Source organism: Triturus cristatus, chromosome 9 (genome assembly GCF_964204655.1).
Source record: "Triturus cristatus chromosome 9, aTriCri1.1, whole genome shotgun sequence".
Taxonomy (NCBI): domain Eukaryota; kingdom Metazoa; phylum Chordata; class Amphibia; order Caudata; family Salamandridae; genus Triturus; species Triturus cristatus.
Genome location: NC_140592.1, coordinates 387,821,946 through 387,837,912, shown reverse-complemented (window position 1 = coordinate 387,837,912; position 15,967 = coordinate 387,821,946).

Genomic DNA, 15,967 nt, shown 5'->3' with positions numbered 1-15,967 from the left:
GTCACTTTAATGCCTGAAATTAGTTGAAATAGAAGCTTCTGAATAGGAGAAAAAGTCTGTAATAATGGCAATTTTGGTCACATTGAGGCTTTAAAAAGTAGTTATTCAACATGAGGCACACTCCAAATGACATTTTAAATACATTTTTCTACAGTCCAAAAAATCAATTTTCTGATGAAAAACGATGACACGTGACCTGTCGAAATTTCTCCAGATGGTCAGAAATGGAAATTTTGTAATGTTTAATTTTTTTAGTGTAAATGACTATTCCATGTAAATGATCACTTTTGGAACAAAAATAGGTGTGTTTAGAGTCACTTTAATGCCTGAAATTGGTCGAAATAGAAGCTTCTGAATAGGAGAAAAAGTCTGTAATAATGGCAATTTTGGTCACATTGAGGCTTTAAAAAGTAGTTATTCAACATGAGGTACATTCCAAATGACATTTTGAATCAATTTTTCTACAGTCCAAAAAATCAATTTTCTGATGAAAAACGATGACCCGTGATCTGTCGAAATTTCTCCAGATGGTCAGAAATATAATTTTTTTTAATGTTTAATTTTTTGAGTGTAAATGACTATTCCATGTAAATTATCACTTTTGGAACAAAAATAAGTGTGTTTAGAGTCACTTTAATGCCTGAAATTGGTCGAAATAGAAGCTTCTGAATAGGAGAAAAAGTCTGTAATAATGGCAATTTTGGTCACATTGAGGCTTTAAAAAGTAGTTATTCAACATCAGACACATTCCAAATGACATTTTGAATCAATTTTTCTACAGTCCAAAAAATCAATTTTCTGATGAAAAACGATGACCCGTGACCTGTCGAAATTTCTCCAGATGGTCAGGATTGGAAATTTTTTAATGTTTAATTTTTTGAGTGTAAATGACTATTCCATGTAAATTATCACTTTTGGAACAAAAATAAGTGTGTTTAGAGACACTTTAATGCCTGAAATTGGTCGAAATAGAAGCTTCTGAATAGGAGAAAAAGTCTGTAATAATGGCAATTTTGGTCACATTGAGGCTTTAAAAAGTAGTTATTCAACATCAGACACATTCCAAATGACATTTTGAATCAATTTTTCTACAGTCCAAAAAATCAATTTTCTGATGAAAAACGATGACCCGTGACCTGTCGAAATTTCTCCAGATGGTCAGAAATGGAAATTTTTTAATGTTTAAGTTTTTTGACTGCTAATGACTATTCCATGTAAATTATCACTTTTGGAACAAAAATAAGTGTGTTTAGAGTCACTTTAATGCCTGAAATTGGTCGAAATAGAAGCTTCTGAATAGGAGAAAAAGTCTATAATAATGGCAATTTTGGTCACATTGAGGCTTTAAAAAGTAGTTATTCAACATCAGACACATTCCATATGACATTTTGAATCAATTTTTCTACAGTCCAAAAAATCAATTTTCTGATGAAAAACGATGACCCGTGACCTGTCGAAATTTCTCCAGATGGTCAGAAATGGAAATTTTTTAATGTTTAATTTTTTGACTGCTAATGACTATTCCCTGTAAATTATCACTTTTGGAACAAAAATAAGTGTGTTTAGAGTCACTTTAATGCCTGACATTGGTCGAAATAGAAGCTTCTGAATAGGAGAAAAAGTCTGTAATAATGGCAATTTTGGTCACATTGAGGCTTTAAAAAGTAGTTATTCAACATGAGGCACACTCCAAATGACATTTTAAATACATTTTTCTACAGTCCAAAAAATCAATTTTCTGATGAAAAACGATGACACGTGACCTGTCGAAATTTCTCCAGATGGTCAGAAATGGAAATTTTGTAATGTTTAATTTTTTTAGTGTAAATGACTATTCCATGTAAATGATCACTTTTGGAACAAAAATAGGTGTGTTTAGAGTCACTTTAATGCCTGAAATTGGTCGAAATAGAAGCTTCTGAATAGGAGAAAAAGTCTGTAATAATGGCAATTTTGGTCACATTGAGGCTTTAAAAAGTAGTTATTCAACATGAGGTACATTCCAAATGACATTTTGAATCAATTTTTCTACAGTCCAAAAAATAAATTTTCTGATGAAAAACGATGACCCGTGATCTGTCGAAATTTCTCCAGATGGTCAGAAATATATATTTTTTTAATGTTTAATTTTTTGAGTGTAAATGACTATTCCATGTAAATTATCACTTTTGGAACAAAAATAAGTGTGTTTAGAGTCACTTTAATGGCTGAAATTGGTCGAAATAGAAGCTTCTGAATAGGAGAAAAAGTCTGTAATAATGGCAATTTTGGTCACATTGAGGCTTTAAAAAGTAGTTATTCAACATCAGACACATTCCAAATGACATTTTGAATCAATTTTTCTACAGTCCAAAAAATCAATTTTCTGATGAAAAACGATGACCCGTGACCTGTCGAAATTTCTCCAGATGGTCAGGATTGGAAATTTTTTAATGTTTAATTTTTTGAGTGTAAATGACTATTCCATGTAAATTATCACTTTTGGAACAAAAATAAGTGTGTTTAGAGACACTTTAATGCCTGAAATTGGTTGAAATAGAAGCTTCTGAATAGGAGAAAAAGTCTGTAATAATGGCAATTTTGGTCACATTGAGGCTTTAAAAAGTAGTTATTCAACATCAGACACATTCCAAATGACATTTTGAATCAATTTTTCTACAGTCCAAAAAATCAATTTTCTGATGAAAAACGATGACCCGTGACCTGTCGAAATTTCTCCAGATGGTCAGAAATGGAAATTTTTTAATGTTTAATTTTTTGACTGCTAATGACTATTCCATGTAAATTATCACTTTTGGAACAAAAATAAGTGTGTTTAGAGTCACTTTAATGCCTGAAATTGGTCGAAATAGAAGCTTCTGAATAGGAGAAAAAGTCTGTAATAATGGCAATTTTGGTCACATTGAGGCTTTAAAAAGTATTTATTCAACATCAGACACATTCCATATGACATTTTGAATCAATTTTTCTACAGTCCAAAAAATCAATTTTCTGATGAAAAACGATAACCCGTGACCTGTCGAAATTTCTCCAGATGGTCAGGATTGGAAATTTTTTAATGTTTAATTTTTTGAGTGTAAATGACTATTCCATGTAAATTATCACTTTTGGAACAACAATAAGTGTGTTTAGAGTCACTTTAATGCCTGAAATTGGTCGAAATAGAAGCTTCTGAATAGGAGAAAAAGTCTGTAATAATGGCAATTTTGGTCACATTGAGGCTTTAAAAAGTAGTTATTCAACATCAGACACATTCCAAATGACATTTTGAATCAATTTTTCTACAGTCCAAAAAATCAATTTTCTGATGAAAAACGATGACCCGTGACCTGTCGAAATTTCTCCAGATGGTCAGAAATGGAAATTTTTTAATGTTTAATTTTTTGACTGCTAATGACTATTCCATGTAAATTATCACTTTTGGAACAAAAATAAGAGTGTTTAGAGTCACTTTAATGCCTGAAATTGGTCGAAATAGAAGCTTCTGAATAGGAGAAAAAGTCTATAATAATGGCAATTTTGGTCACATTGAGGCTTTAAAAAGTATTTATTCAACATCAGACACATTCCATATGACATTTTGAATCAATTTTTCTACAGTCCAAAAAATCAATTTTCTGATGAAAAACGATGACCCGTGACCTGTCGAAATTTCTCCAGATGGTCAGAAATGGAAATTTTTTAATGTTTAATTTTTTGACTGCTAATGACTATTCCCTGTAAATTATCACTTTTGGAACAAAAATAAGTGTGTTTAGAGTCACTTTAATGCCTGAAATTGGTCGAAATAGAAGCTTCTGAATAGGAGAAAAAGTCTGTAATAATGGCAATTTTGGTCACATTGAGGCTTTAAAAAGTAGTTATTCAACATGAGGCACATTCCAAATGACATTTTGAATCAACTTTTCTACAGTCCAAAAAATCAATTTTCTGATGAAAAACGGTGACCCGTGACCTGTCGAAATTTCTCCAGATGGTCAGGATTGGAAATTTTTTAATGTTTAATTTTTTGAGTGTAAATGACTATTCCATGTAAATTATCACTTTTGGAACAAAAATAAGTGTGTTTAGAGACACTTTAATGCCTGAAATTGGTCGAAATAGAAGCTTCTGAATAGGAGAAAAAGTCTGTAATAATGGCAATTTTGGTCACATTGAGGCTTTAAAAAGTAGTTATTCAACATCAGACACATTCCAAATGACATTTTGAATCAATTTTTCTACAGTCCAAAAAATCAATTTTCTGATGAAAAACGATGACCCGTGACCTGTCGAAATTTCTCCAGATGGTCAGAAATGGAAATTTTTTAATGTTTAAGTTTTTTGACTGCTAATGACTATTCCATGTAAATTATCACTTTTGGAACAAAAATAAGTGTGTTTAGAGTCACTTTAATGCCTGAAATTGGTCGAAATAGAAGCTTCTGAATAGGAGAAAAAGTCTATAATAATGGCAATTTTGGTCACATTGAGGCTTTAAAAAGTAGTTATTCAACATCAGACACATTCCATATGACATTTTGAATCAATTTTTCTACAGTCCAAAAAATCAATTTTCTGATGAAAAACGATGACCCGTGACCTGTCGAAATTTCTCCAGATGGTCAGAAATGGAAATTTTTTAATGTTTAATTTTTTGACTGCTAATGACTATTCCCTGTAAATTATCACTTTTGGAACAAAAATAAGTGTGTTTAGAGTCACTTTAATGCCTGACATTGGTCGAAATAGAAGCTTCTGAATAGGAGAAAAAGTCTGTAATAATGGCAATTTTGGTCACATTGAGGCTTTAAAAAGTAGTTATTCAACATGAGGCACACTCCAAATGACATTTTAAATACATTTTTCTACAGTCCAAAAAATCAATTTTCTGATGAAAAACGATGACACGTGACCTGTCGAAATTTCTCCAGATGGTCAGAAATGGAAATTTTGTAATGTTTAATTTTTTTAGTGTAAATGACTATTCCATGTAAATGATCACTTTTGGAACAAAAATAGGTGTGTTTAGAGTCACTTTAATGCCTGAAATTGGTCGAAATAGAAGCTTCTGAATAGGAGAAAAAGTCTGTAATAATGGCAATTTTGGTCACATTGAGGCTTTAAAAAGTAGTTATTCAACATGAGGTACATTCCAAATGACATTTTGAATCAATTTTTCTACAGTCCAAAAAATAAATTTTCTGATGAAAAACGATGACCCGTGATCTGTCGAAATTTCTCCAGATGGTCAGAAATATATATTTTTTTAATGTTTAATTTTTTGAGTGTAAATGACTATTCCATGTAAATTATCACTTTTGGAACAAAAATAAGTGTGTTTAGAGACACTTTAATGCCTGAAATTGGTCGAAATAGAAGCTTCTGAATAGGAGAAAAAGTCTGTAATAATGGCAATTTTGGTCACATTGAGGCTTTAAAAAGTAGTTATTCAACATCAGACACATTCCAAATGACATTTTGAATCAATTTTTCTACAGTCCAAAAAATCAATTTTCTGATGAAAAACGATGACCCGTGACCTGTCGAAATTTCTCCAGATGGTCAGAAATGGAAATTTTTTAATGTTTAATTTTTTGACTGCTAATGACTATTCCATGTAAATTATCACTTTTGGAACAAAAATAAGTGTGTTTAGAGTCACTTTAATGCCTGAAATTGGTCGAAATAGAAGCTTCTGAATAGGAGAAAAAGTCTGTAATAATGGCAATTTTGGTCACATTGAGGCTTTAAAAAGTATTTATTCAACATCAGACACATTCCATATGACATTTTGAATCAATTTTTCTACAGTCCAAAAAATCAATTTTCTGATGAAAAACGATAACCCGTGACCTGTCGAAATTTCTCCAGATGGTCAGGATTGGAAATTTTTTAATGTTTAATTTTTTGAGTGTAAATGACTATTCCATGTAAATTATCACTTTTGGAACAACAATAAGTGTGTTTAGAGTCACTTTAATGCCTGAAATTGGTCGAAATAGAAGCTTCTGAATAGGAGAAAAAGTCTGTAATAATGGCAATTTTGGTCACATTGAGGCTTTAAAAAGTAGTTATTCAACATCAGACACATTCCAAATGACATTTTGAATCAATTTTTCTACAGTCCAAAAAATCAATTTTCTGATGAAAAACGATGACCCGTGACCTGTCGAAATTTCTCCAGATGGTCAGAAATGGAAATTTTTTAATGTTTAATTTTTTGACTGCTAATGACTATTCCATGTAAATTATCACTTTTGGAACAAAAATAAGAGTGTTTAGAGTCACTTTAATGCCTGAAATTGGTCGAAATAGAAGCTTCTGAATAGGAGAAAAAGTCTATAATAATGGCAATTTTGGTCACATTGAGGCTTTAAAAAGTATTTATTCAACATCAGACACATTCCATATGACATTTTGAATCAATTTTTCTACAGTCCAAAAAATCAATTTTCTGATGAAAAACGATGACCCGTGACCTGTCGAAATTTCTCCAGATGGTCAGAAATGGACATTTTTTAATGTTTAATTTTTTGACTGCTAATGACTATTCCCTGTAAATTATCACTTTTGGAACAAAAATAAGTGTGTTTAGAGTCACTTTAATGCCTGAAATTGGTCGAAATAGAAGCTTCTGAATAGGAGAAAAAGTCTGTAATAATGGCAATTTTGGTCACATTGAGGCTTTAAAAAGTAGTTATTCAACATGAGGCACATTCCAAATGACATTTTGAATCAACTTTTCTACAGTCCAAAAAATCTATTTTCTGATGAAAAACGGTGACCCGTGACCTGTCGAAATTTCTCCAGATGGTCAGGATTGGAAATTTTTTTATGTTTAATTTTTTGAGTGTAAATGACTATTCCATGTAAATTATCACTTTTGGAACAAAAATAAGTGTGTTTAGAGTCACTTTAATGCCTGAAATTGGTCGAAATAGAAGCTTCTGAATAGGAGAAAAAGTCTGTAATAATGGCAATTTTGGTCACATTGAGGCTTTAAAAAGTAGTTATTCAACATCAGACACATTCCAAATGACATTTTGAATAAATTTTTCTACAGTCCAAAAAATCAATTTTCTGATGAAAAACGATGACCCGTGACCTGTCGAAATTTCTCCAGATGGTCAGAAATGGAAATTTTTTAATGTTTAATTTTTTGACTGCTAATGACTATTCCATGTAAATTATCACTTTTGGAACAAAAATAAGTGTGTTTAGAGTCACTTTAATGCCTGAAATTGCTCGAAATAGAAGCTTCTGAATAGGAGAAAAAGTCTGTAATAATGGCAATTTTGGTCACATTGAGGCTTTAAAAAGTAGTTATTCAAAATGAGGCACACTCCAAATGACATTTTAAATACATTTTTCTACAGTCCAAAAAATCAATTTTCTGATGAAAAACGATGACCCGTGACCTGTCGAAATTTCTCCAGATGGTCAGAAATGGAAATTTTTCAATGTTTAATTTTTTGACTGCTAATGACTATTCCATGTAAATTATCACTTTTGGAACAAAAATAAGTGTGTTTAGAGTGACTTTAATGTCTGAAATTGGTTGAAATAGAAGCTTCTGAATAGGAGAAAAAGTCTGTAATAATGGCAATTTTGGTCACATTGAGGCTTTAAAAAGTAGTTATTCAACATGAGGCACACTCCAAATGACATTGTAAATACATTTTTCTACAGTCCAAAAATTCAATTTTCTGATGAAAAACGATGACCCGTGACCTGTCGAAATTTCTCCAGATGGTCAGAAATGGAAATTTTTTAATGTTTAATTTTTTGAGTGTAAATGACTATTCCATGTAAATTATCACTTTTGGAACAAAAATAAGTGTGTTTATAGTCACTTTAATGCCTGAAATTGGTCGGAATAGAAGCTTCTGAATAGGAGAAAAAGTCTGTAATAATGGCAATTTTGGTCACATTGAGGCTTTAAAAAGTAGTTATTCAACATCAGACACATTCCAAATGACATTTTGAATCAATTTTTCTACAGTCCAAAAAATCAATTTTCTGATGAAAAACGATGACCCGTGACCTGTCGAAATTTCTCCAGATGGTCAGGATTGGAAATTTTTTAATGTTTAATTTTTTGAGTGTAAATGACTATTCCATGTAAATTATCACTTTTGGAACAAAAATAAGTGTGTTTAGAGACACTTTAATGCCTGAAATTGGTCGAAATAGAAGCTTCTGAATAGGAGAAAAAGTCTGTAATAATGGCAATTTTGGTCACATTGAGGCTTTAAAAAGTAGTTATTCAACATCAGACACATTCCAAATGACATTTTGAATCAATTTTTCTACAGTCCAAAAAATCAATTTTCTGATGAAAAACGATGACCCGTGACCTGTCGAAATTTCTCCAGATGGTCAGAAATGGAAATTTTTTAATGTTTAATTTTTTGACTGCTAATGACTATTCCATGTAAATTATCACTTTTGGAACAAAAATAAGTGTGTTTAGAGTCACTTTAATGCCTGAAATTGGTCGAAATAGAAGCTTCTGAATAGGAGAAAAAGTCTGTAATAATGGCAATTTTGGTCACATTGAGGCTTTAAAAAGTAGTTATTCAACATCAGACACATTCCATATGACATTTTGAATCAATTTTTCTACAGTCCAAAAAATCAATTTTCTGATGAAAAACGATAACCCGTGACCTGTCGAAATTTCTCCAGATGGTCAGGATTGGAAATTTTTTAATGTTTAATTTTTTGAGTGTAAATGACTATTCCATGTAAATTATCACTTTTGGAACAAAAATAAGTGTGTTTAGAGTCACTTTAATGCCTGAAATTGGTCGAAATAGAAGCTTCTGAATAGGAGAAAAAGTCTGTAATAATGGCAATTTTGGTCACATTGAGGCTTTAAAAAGTAGTTATTCAACATCAGACACATTCCAAATGACATTTTGAATCAATTTTTCTACAGTCCAAAAAATCAATTTTCTGATGAAAAACGATGACCCGTGACCTGTCGAAATTTCTCCAGATGGTCAGGATTGGAAATTTTTTAATGTTTAATTTTTTGAGTGTAAATGACTATTCCATGTAAATTATCACTTTTGGAACAAAAATAAGTGTGTTTAGAGACACTTTAATGCCTGAAATTGGTCGAAATAGAAGCTTCTGAATAGGAGAAAAAGTCTGTAATAATGGCAATTTTGGTCACATTGAGGCTTTAAAAAGTAGTTATTCAACATGAGGTACATTCCAAATGACATTTTGAATCAATTTTTCTACAGTCCAAAAAATAAATTTTCTGATGAAAAACGATGACCCGTGATCTGTCGAAATTTCTCCAGATGGTCAGAAATATATATTTTTTTAATGTTTAATTTTTTGAGTGTAAATGACTATTCCATGTAAATTATCACTTTTGGAACAAAAATAAGTGTGTTTAGAGTCACTTTAATGCCTGAAATTGGTCGAAATAGAAGCTTCTGAATAGGAGAAAAAGTCTGTAATAATGGCAATTTTGGTCTCATTGAGGCTTTAAAAAGTAGTTATTCAACATCAGACACATTCCAAATGACATTTTGAATCAATTTTTCTACAGTCCAAAAAATCAATTTTCTGATGAAAAACGATGACCCGTGACCTGTCGAAATTTCTCCAGATGGTCAGGATTGGAAATTTTTTAATGTTTAATTTTTTGAGTGTAAATGACTATTCCATGTAAATTATCACTTTTGGAACAAAAATAAGTGTGTTTAGAGACACTTTAATGCCTGAAATTGGTCGAAATAGAAGCTTCTGAATAGGAGAAAAAGTCTGTAATAATGGCAATTTTGGTCACATTGAGGCTTTAAAAAGTAGTTATTCAACATCAGACACATTCCAAATGACATTTTGAATCAATTTTTCTACAGTCCAAAAAATCAATTTTCTGATGAAAAACGATGACCCGTGACCTGTCGAAATTTCTCCAGATGGTCAGAAATGGAAATTTTTTAATGTTTAATTTTTTGACTGCTAATGACTATTCCATGTAAATTATCACTTTTGGAACAAAAATAAGTGTGTTTAGAGTCACTTTAATGCCTGAAATTGGTCGAAATAGAAGCTTCTGAATAGGAGAAAAAGTCTGTAATAATGGCAATTTTGGTCACATTGAGGCTTTAAAAAGTAGTTATTCAACATCAGACACATTCCATATGACATTTTGAATCAATTTTTCTACAGTCCAAAAAATCAATTTTCTGATGAAAAACGATAACCCGTGACCTGTCGAAATTTCTCCAGATGGTCAGGATTGGAAATTTTTTAATGTTTAATTTTTTGAGTGTAAATGACTATTCCATGTAAATTATCACTTTTGGAACAACAATAAGTGTGTTTAGAGTCACTTTAATGCCTGAAATTGGTCGAAATAGAAGCTTCTGAATAGGAGAAAAAGTCTGTAATAATGGCAATTTTGGTCACATTGAGGCTTTAAAAAGTAGTTATTCAACATCAGACACATTCCAAATGACATTTTGAATCAATTTTTCTACAGTCCAAAAAATCAATTTTCTGATGAAAAACGATGACCCGTGACCTGTCGAAATTTCTCCAGATGGTCAGAAATGGAAATTTTTTAATGTTTAATTTTTTGACTGCTAATGACTATTCCATGTAAATTATCACTTTTGGAACAAAAATAAGAGTGTTTAGAGTCACTTTAATGCCTGAAATTGGTCGAAATAGAAGCTTCTGAATAGGAGAAAAAGTCTATAATAATGGCAATTTTGGTCACATTGAGGCTTTAAAAAGTAGTTATTCAACATCAGACACATTCCATATGACATTTTGAATCAATTTTTCTACAGTCCAAAAAATCAATTTTCTGATGAAAAACGATGACCCGTGACCTGTCGAAATTTCTCCAGATGGTCAGAAATGGAAATTTTTTAATGTTTAATTTTTTGACTGCTAATGACTATTCCCTGTAAATTATCACTTTTGGAACAAAAATAAGTGTGTTTAGAGTCACTTTAATGCCTGAAATTGGTCGAAATAGAAGCTTCTGAATAGGAGAAAAAGTCTGTAATAATGGCAATTTTGGTCACATTGAGGCTTTAAAAAGTAGTTATTCAACATGAGGCACATTCCAAATGACATTTTGAATCAACTTTTCTACAGTCCAAAAAATCTATTTTCTGATGAAAAACGGTGACCCGTGACCTGTCGAAATTTCTCCAGATGGTCAGGATTGGAAATTTTTTTATGTTTAATTTTTTGAGTGTAAATGACTATTCCATGTAAATTATCACTTTTGGAACAAAAATAAGTGTGTTTAGAGTCAATTTAATGCCTGAAATTGGTCGAAATAGAAGCTTCTGAATAGGAGAAAAAGTCTGTAATAATGGCAATTTTGGTCACATTGAGGCTTTAAAAAGTAGTTATTCAACATCAGACACATTCCAAATGACATTTTGAATAAATTTTTCTACAGTCCAAAAAATCAATTTTCTGATGAAAAACGATGACCCGTGACCTGTCAAAATTTCTCCAGATGGTCAGAAATGGAAATTTTTTAATGTTTAATTTTTTGACTGCTAATGACTATTCCATGTAAATTATCACTTTTGGAACAAAAATAAGTGTGTTTAGAGTCACTTTAATGCCTGAAATTGCTCGAAATAGAAGCTTCTGAATAGGAGAAAAAGTCTGTAATAATGGCAATTTTGGTCACATTGAGGCTTTAAAAAGTAGTTATTCAAAATGAGGCACACTCCAAATGACATTTTAAATACATTTTTCTACAGTCCAAAAAATCAATTTTCTGATGAAAAACGATGACCCGTGACCTGTCGAAATTTCTCCAGATGGTCAGAAATGGAAATTTTTCAATGTTTAATTTTTTGACTGCTAATGACTATTCCATGTAAATTATCACTTTTGGAACAAAAATAAGTGTGTTTAGAGTGACTTTAATGTCTGAAATTGGTTGAAATAGAAGCTTCTGAATAGGAGAAAAAGTCTGTAATAATGGCAATTTTGGTCACATTGAGGCTTTAAAAAGTAGTTATTCAACATGAGGCACACTCCAAATGACATTGTAAATACATTTTTCTACAGTCCAAAAATTCAATTTTCTGATGAAAAACGATGACCCGTGACCTGTCGAAATTTCTCCAGATGGTCAGAAATGGAAATTTTTTAATGTTTAATTTTTTGAGTGTAAATGACTATTCCATGTAAATTATCACTTTTGGAACAAAAATAAGTGTGTTTATAGTCACTTTAATGCCTGAAATTGGTCGGAATAGAAGCTTCTGAATAGGAGAAAAAGTCTGTAATAATGGCAATTTTGGTCACATTGAGGCTTTAAAAAGTAGTTATTCAACATCAGACACATTCCAAATGACATTTTGAATCAATTTTTCTACAGTCCAAAAAATCAATTTTCTGATGAAAAACGATGACCCGTGATCTGTCGAAATTTCTCCAGATGGTCAGGATTGGAAATTTTTTAATGTTTAATTTTTTGAGTGTAAATGACTATTCCATGTAAATTATCACTTTTGGAACAAAAATAAGTGTGTTTAGAGACACTTTAATGCCTGAAATTGGTCGAAATAGAAGCTTCTGAATAGGAGAAAAAGTCTGTAATAATGGCAATTTTGGTCACATTGAGGCTTTAAAAAGTAGTTATTCAACATCAGACACATTCCAAATGACATTTTGAATCAATTTTTCTACAGTCCAAAAAATCAATTTTCTGATGAAAAACGATGACCCGTGACCTGTCGAAATTTCTCCAGATGGTCAGAAATGGAAATTTTTCAATGTTTAAGTTTTTTGACTGCTAATGACTATTCCATGTAAATTATCACTTTTGGAACAAAAATAAGTGTGTTTAGAGTCACTTTAATGCCTGAAATTGGTCGAAATAGAAGCTTCTGAATAGGAGAAAAAGTCTGTAATAATGGCAATTTTGGTCACATTGAGGCTTTAAAAAGTAGTTATTCAACATGAGGCACATTCCAAATGACATTTTGAATCAATTTTTCTACAGTCAAAAAAAATCAATTTTCTGATGAAAAACGATGACCCGTGATCTGTCGAAATTTCTCCAGATGGTCAGAAACGGAAATTTTTTAATGTTTAATTTTTTGACTGCTAATGACTATTCCATGTAAATTATCACTTTTGGAACAAAAATAAGTGTGTTTAGAGTCACTTTAATGACTGAAATTGGTCCAAATAGAAGCTTCTGAATAGGAGAAAAAGTCTGTAATAATGGCAATTTTGGTCACATTGAGGATTGAAAAAGTAGTTATTCAACATGAGGCACATTCCAAATGACATTTTGAATCAATTTTTCTACAGTCCAAAAAATCAATTTTCTGATGAAAAACGATGACCCGTGATCTGTCGAAATTTCTCCAGATGGTCAGAAATGGAAATTTTTTAATGTTAAATTTTTTGAGTGTAAATGACTATTCCATGTAAATTATCACTTTTGGAACAAAAATAAGTGTGTTTAGAGTCACTTTAATGCCTGAAATTAGTTGAAATAGAAGCTTCTGAATAGGAGAAAAAGTCTGTAATAATGGCAATTTTGGTCACATTGAGGCTTTAAAAAGTAGTTATTCAACATGAGGCACACTCCAAATGACATTTTAAATACATTTTTCTACAGTCCAAAAAATCAATTTTCTGATGAAAAACGATGACACGTGACCTGTCGAAATTTCTCCAGATGGTCAGAAATGGAAATTTTGTAATGTTTAATTTTTTTAGTGTAAATGACTATTCCATGTAAATGATCACTTTTGGAACAAAAATAGGTGTGTTTAGAGTCACTTTAATGCCTGAAATTGGTCGAAATAGAAGCTTCTGAATAGGAGAAAAAGTCTGTAATAATGGCAATTTTGGTCACATTGAGGCTTTAAAAAGTAGTTATTCAACATGAGGTACATTCCAAATGACATTTTGAATCAATTTTTCTACAGTCCAAAAAATCAATTTTCTGATGAAAAACGATGACCCGTGATCTGTCGAAATTTCTCCAGATGGTCAGAAATGGAATTTTTTTTAATGTTTAATTTTTTGAGTGTAAATGACTATTCCATGTAAATTATCACTTTTGGAACAAAAATAAGTGTGTTTAGAGTCACTTTAATGCCTGAAATTGGTCGAAATAGAAGCTTCTGAATAGGAGAAAAAGTCTGTAATAATGGCAATTTTGGTCACATTGAGGCTTTAAAAAGTAGTTATTCAACATCAGACACATTCCAAATGACATTTTGAATCAATTTTTCAACAGTCCAAAAAATCAATTTTCTGATGAAAAACGATGACCTGTGACCTGTCGAAATTTCTCCAGATGGTCAGGATTGGAAATTTTTTAATGTTTAATTTTTTGAGTGTAAATGACTATTCCATGTAAATTATCACTTTTGGAACAAAAATAAGTGTGTTTAGAGACACTTTAATGCCTGAAATTGGTCGAAATAGAAGCTTCTGAATAGGAGAAAAAGTCTGTAATAATGGCAATTTTGGTCACATTGAGGCTTTAAAAAGTAGTTATTTAACATCAGACACATTCCAAATGACATTTTGAATCAATTTTTCTACAGTCCAAAAAATCAATTTTCTGATGAAAAACGATGACCCGTGACCTGTCGAAATTTCTCCAGATGGTCAGGATTGGAAATTTTTTAATGTTTAATTTTTTGAGTGTAAATGACTATTCCATGTAAATTATCACTTTTGGAACAACAATAAGTGTGTTTAGAGTCACTTTAATGCCTGAAATTGGTCGAAATAGAAGCTTCTGAATAGGAGAAAAAGTCTGTAATAATGGCAATTTTGGTCACATTGAGGCTTTAAAAAGTAGTTATTCAACATCAGACACATTCCAAATGACATTTTGAATCAATTTTTCTACAGTCCAAAAAATCAATTTTCTGATGAAAAACGATGACCCGTGACCTGTCGAAATTTCTCCAGATGGTCAGAAATGGAAATTTTTTAATGTTTAATTTTTTGACTGCTAATGACTATTCCATGTAAATTATCACTTTTGGAACAAAAATAAGTGTGTTTAGAGTCACTTTAATGCCTGAAATTGGTCGAAATAGAAGCTTCTGAATAGGAGAAAAAGTCTGTAATAATGGCAATTTTGGTCACATTGAGGCTTTAAAAAGTAGTTATTCAACATCAGACACATTCCATATGACATTTTGAATCAATTTTTCTACAGTCCAAAAAATCAATTTTCTGATGAAAAACGATGACCCGTGACCTGTCGAAATTTCTCCAGATGGTCAGAAATGGAAATTTTTTAATGTTTAATTTTTTTAGTGTAAATGACTATTCCATGTAAATTATCACTTTTGTAACAAAAATAGGTGTGTTTAGAGTCACTTTAATGCCTGAAATTGGTCGAAATAGAAGCTTCTGAATAGGAGAAAAAGTCTGTAATAATGGCAATTTTGGTCACATTGAGGCTTTAAAAAGTAGTTATTCAACATGAGGTACATTCCAAATGACATTTTGAATCAATTTTTCTACAGTCCAAAAAATCAATTTTCTGATGAAAAACGATGACCCGTGATCTGTCGAAATTTCTCCAGATGGTCAGAAATGGAAATTTTGTAATGTTTAATTTTTTTAGTGTAAATAACTATTCAATGTAAATTATCACTTTTGGAACAAAAATAAGTGTGTTTAGAGTCACTTTAATGCCTGAAATTGGTCGAAATAGAAGCTTCTGAATAGGAGAAAAAGTCTGTAATAATGGCAATTTTGGTCACAGTGAGGCTTTAAAAAGTAGTTATTCAACATGAGGCACATTCCAAATGACATTTTGAATCAACTTTTCTACAGTCCAAAAAATCAATTTTCTGATGAAAAACGATGACCCGTGACCTGTCGAAATTTCTCCAGATGGTCAGGATTGGAAATTTTTTAATGTTTAATTTTTTGAGTGTAAATGACTATTCCATGTAAATTATCACTTTTGGAACAAAAATAAGTGTGT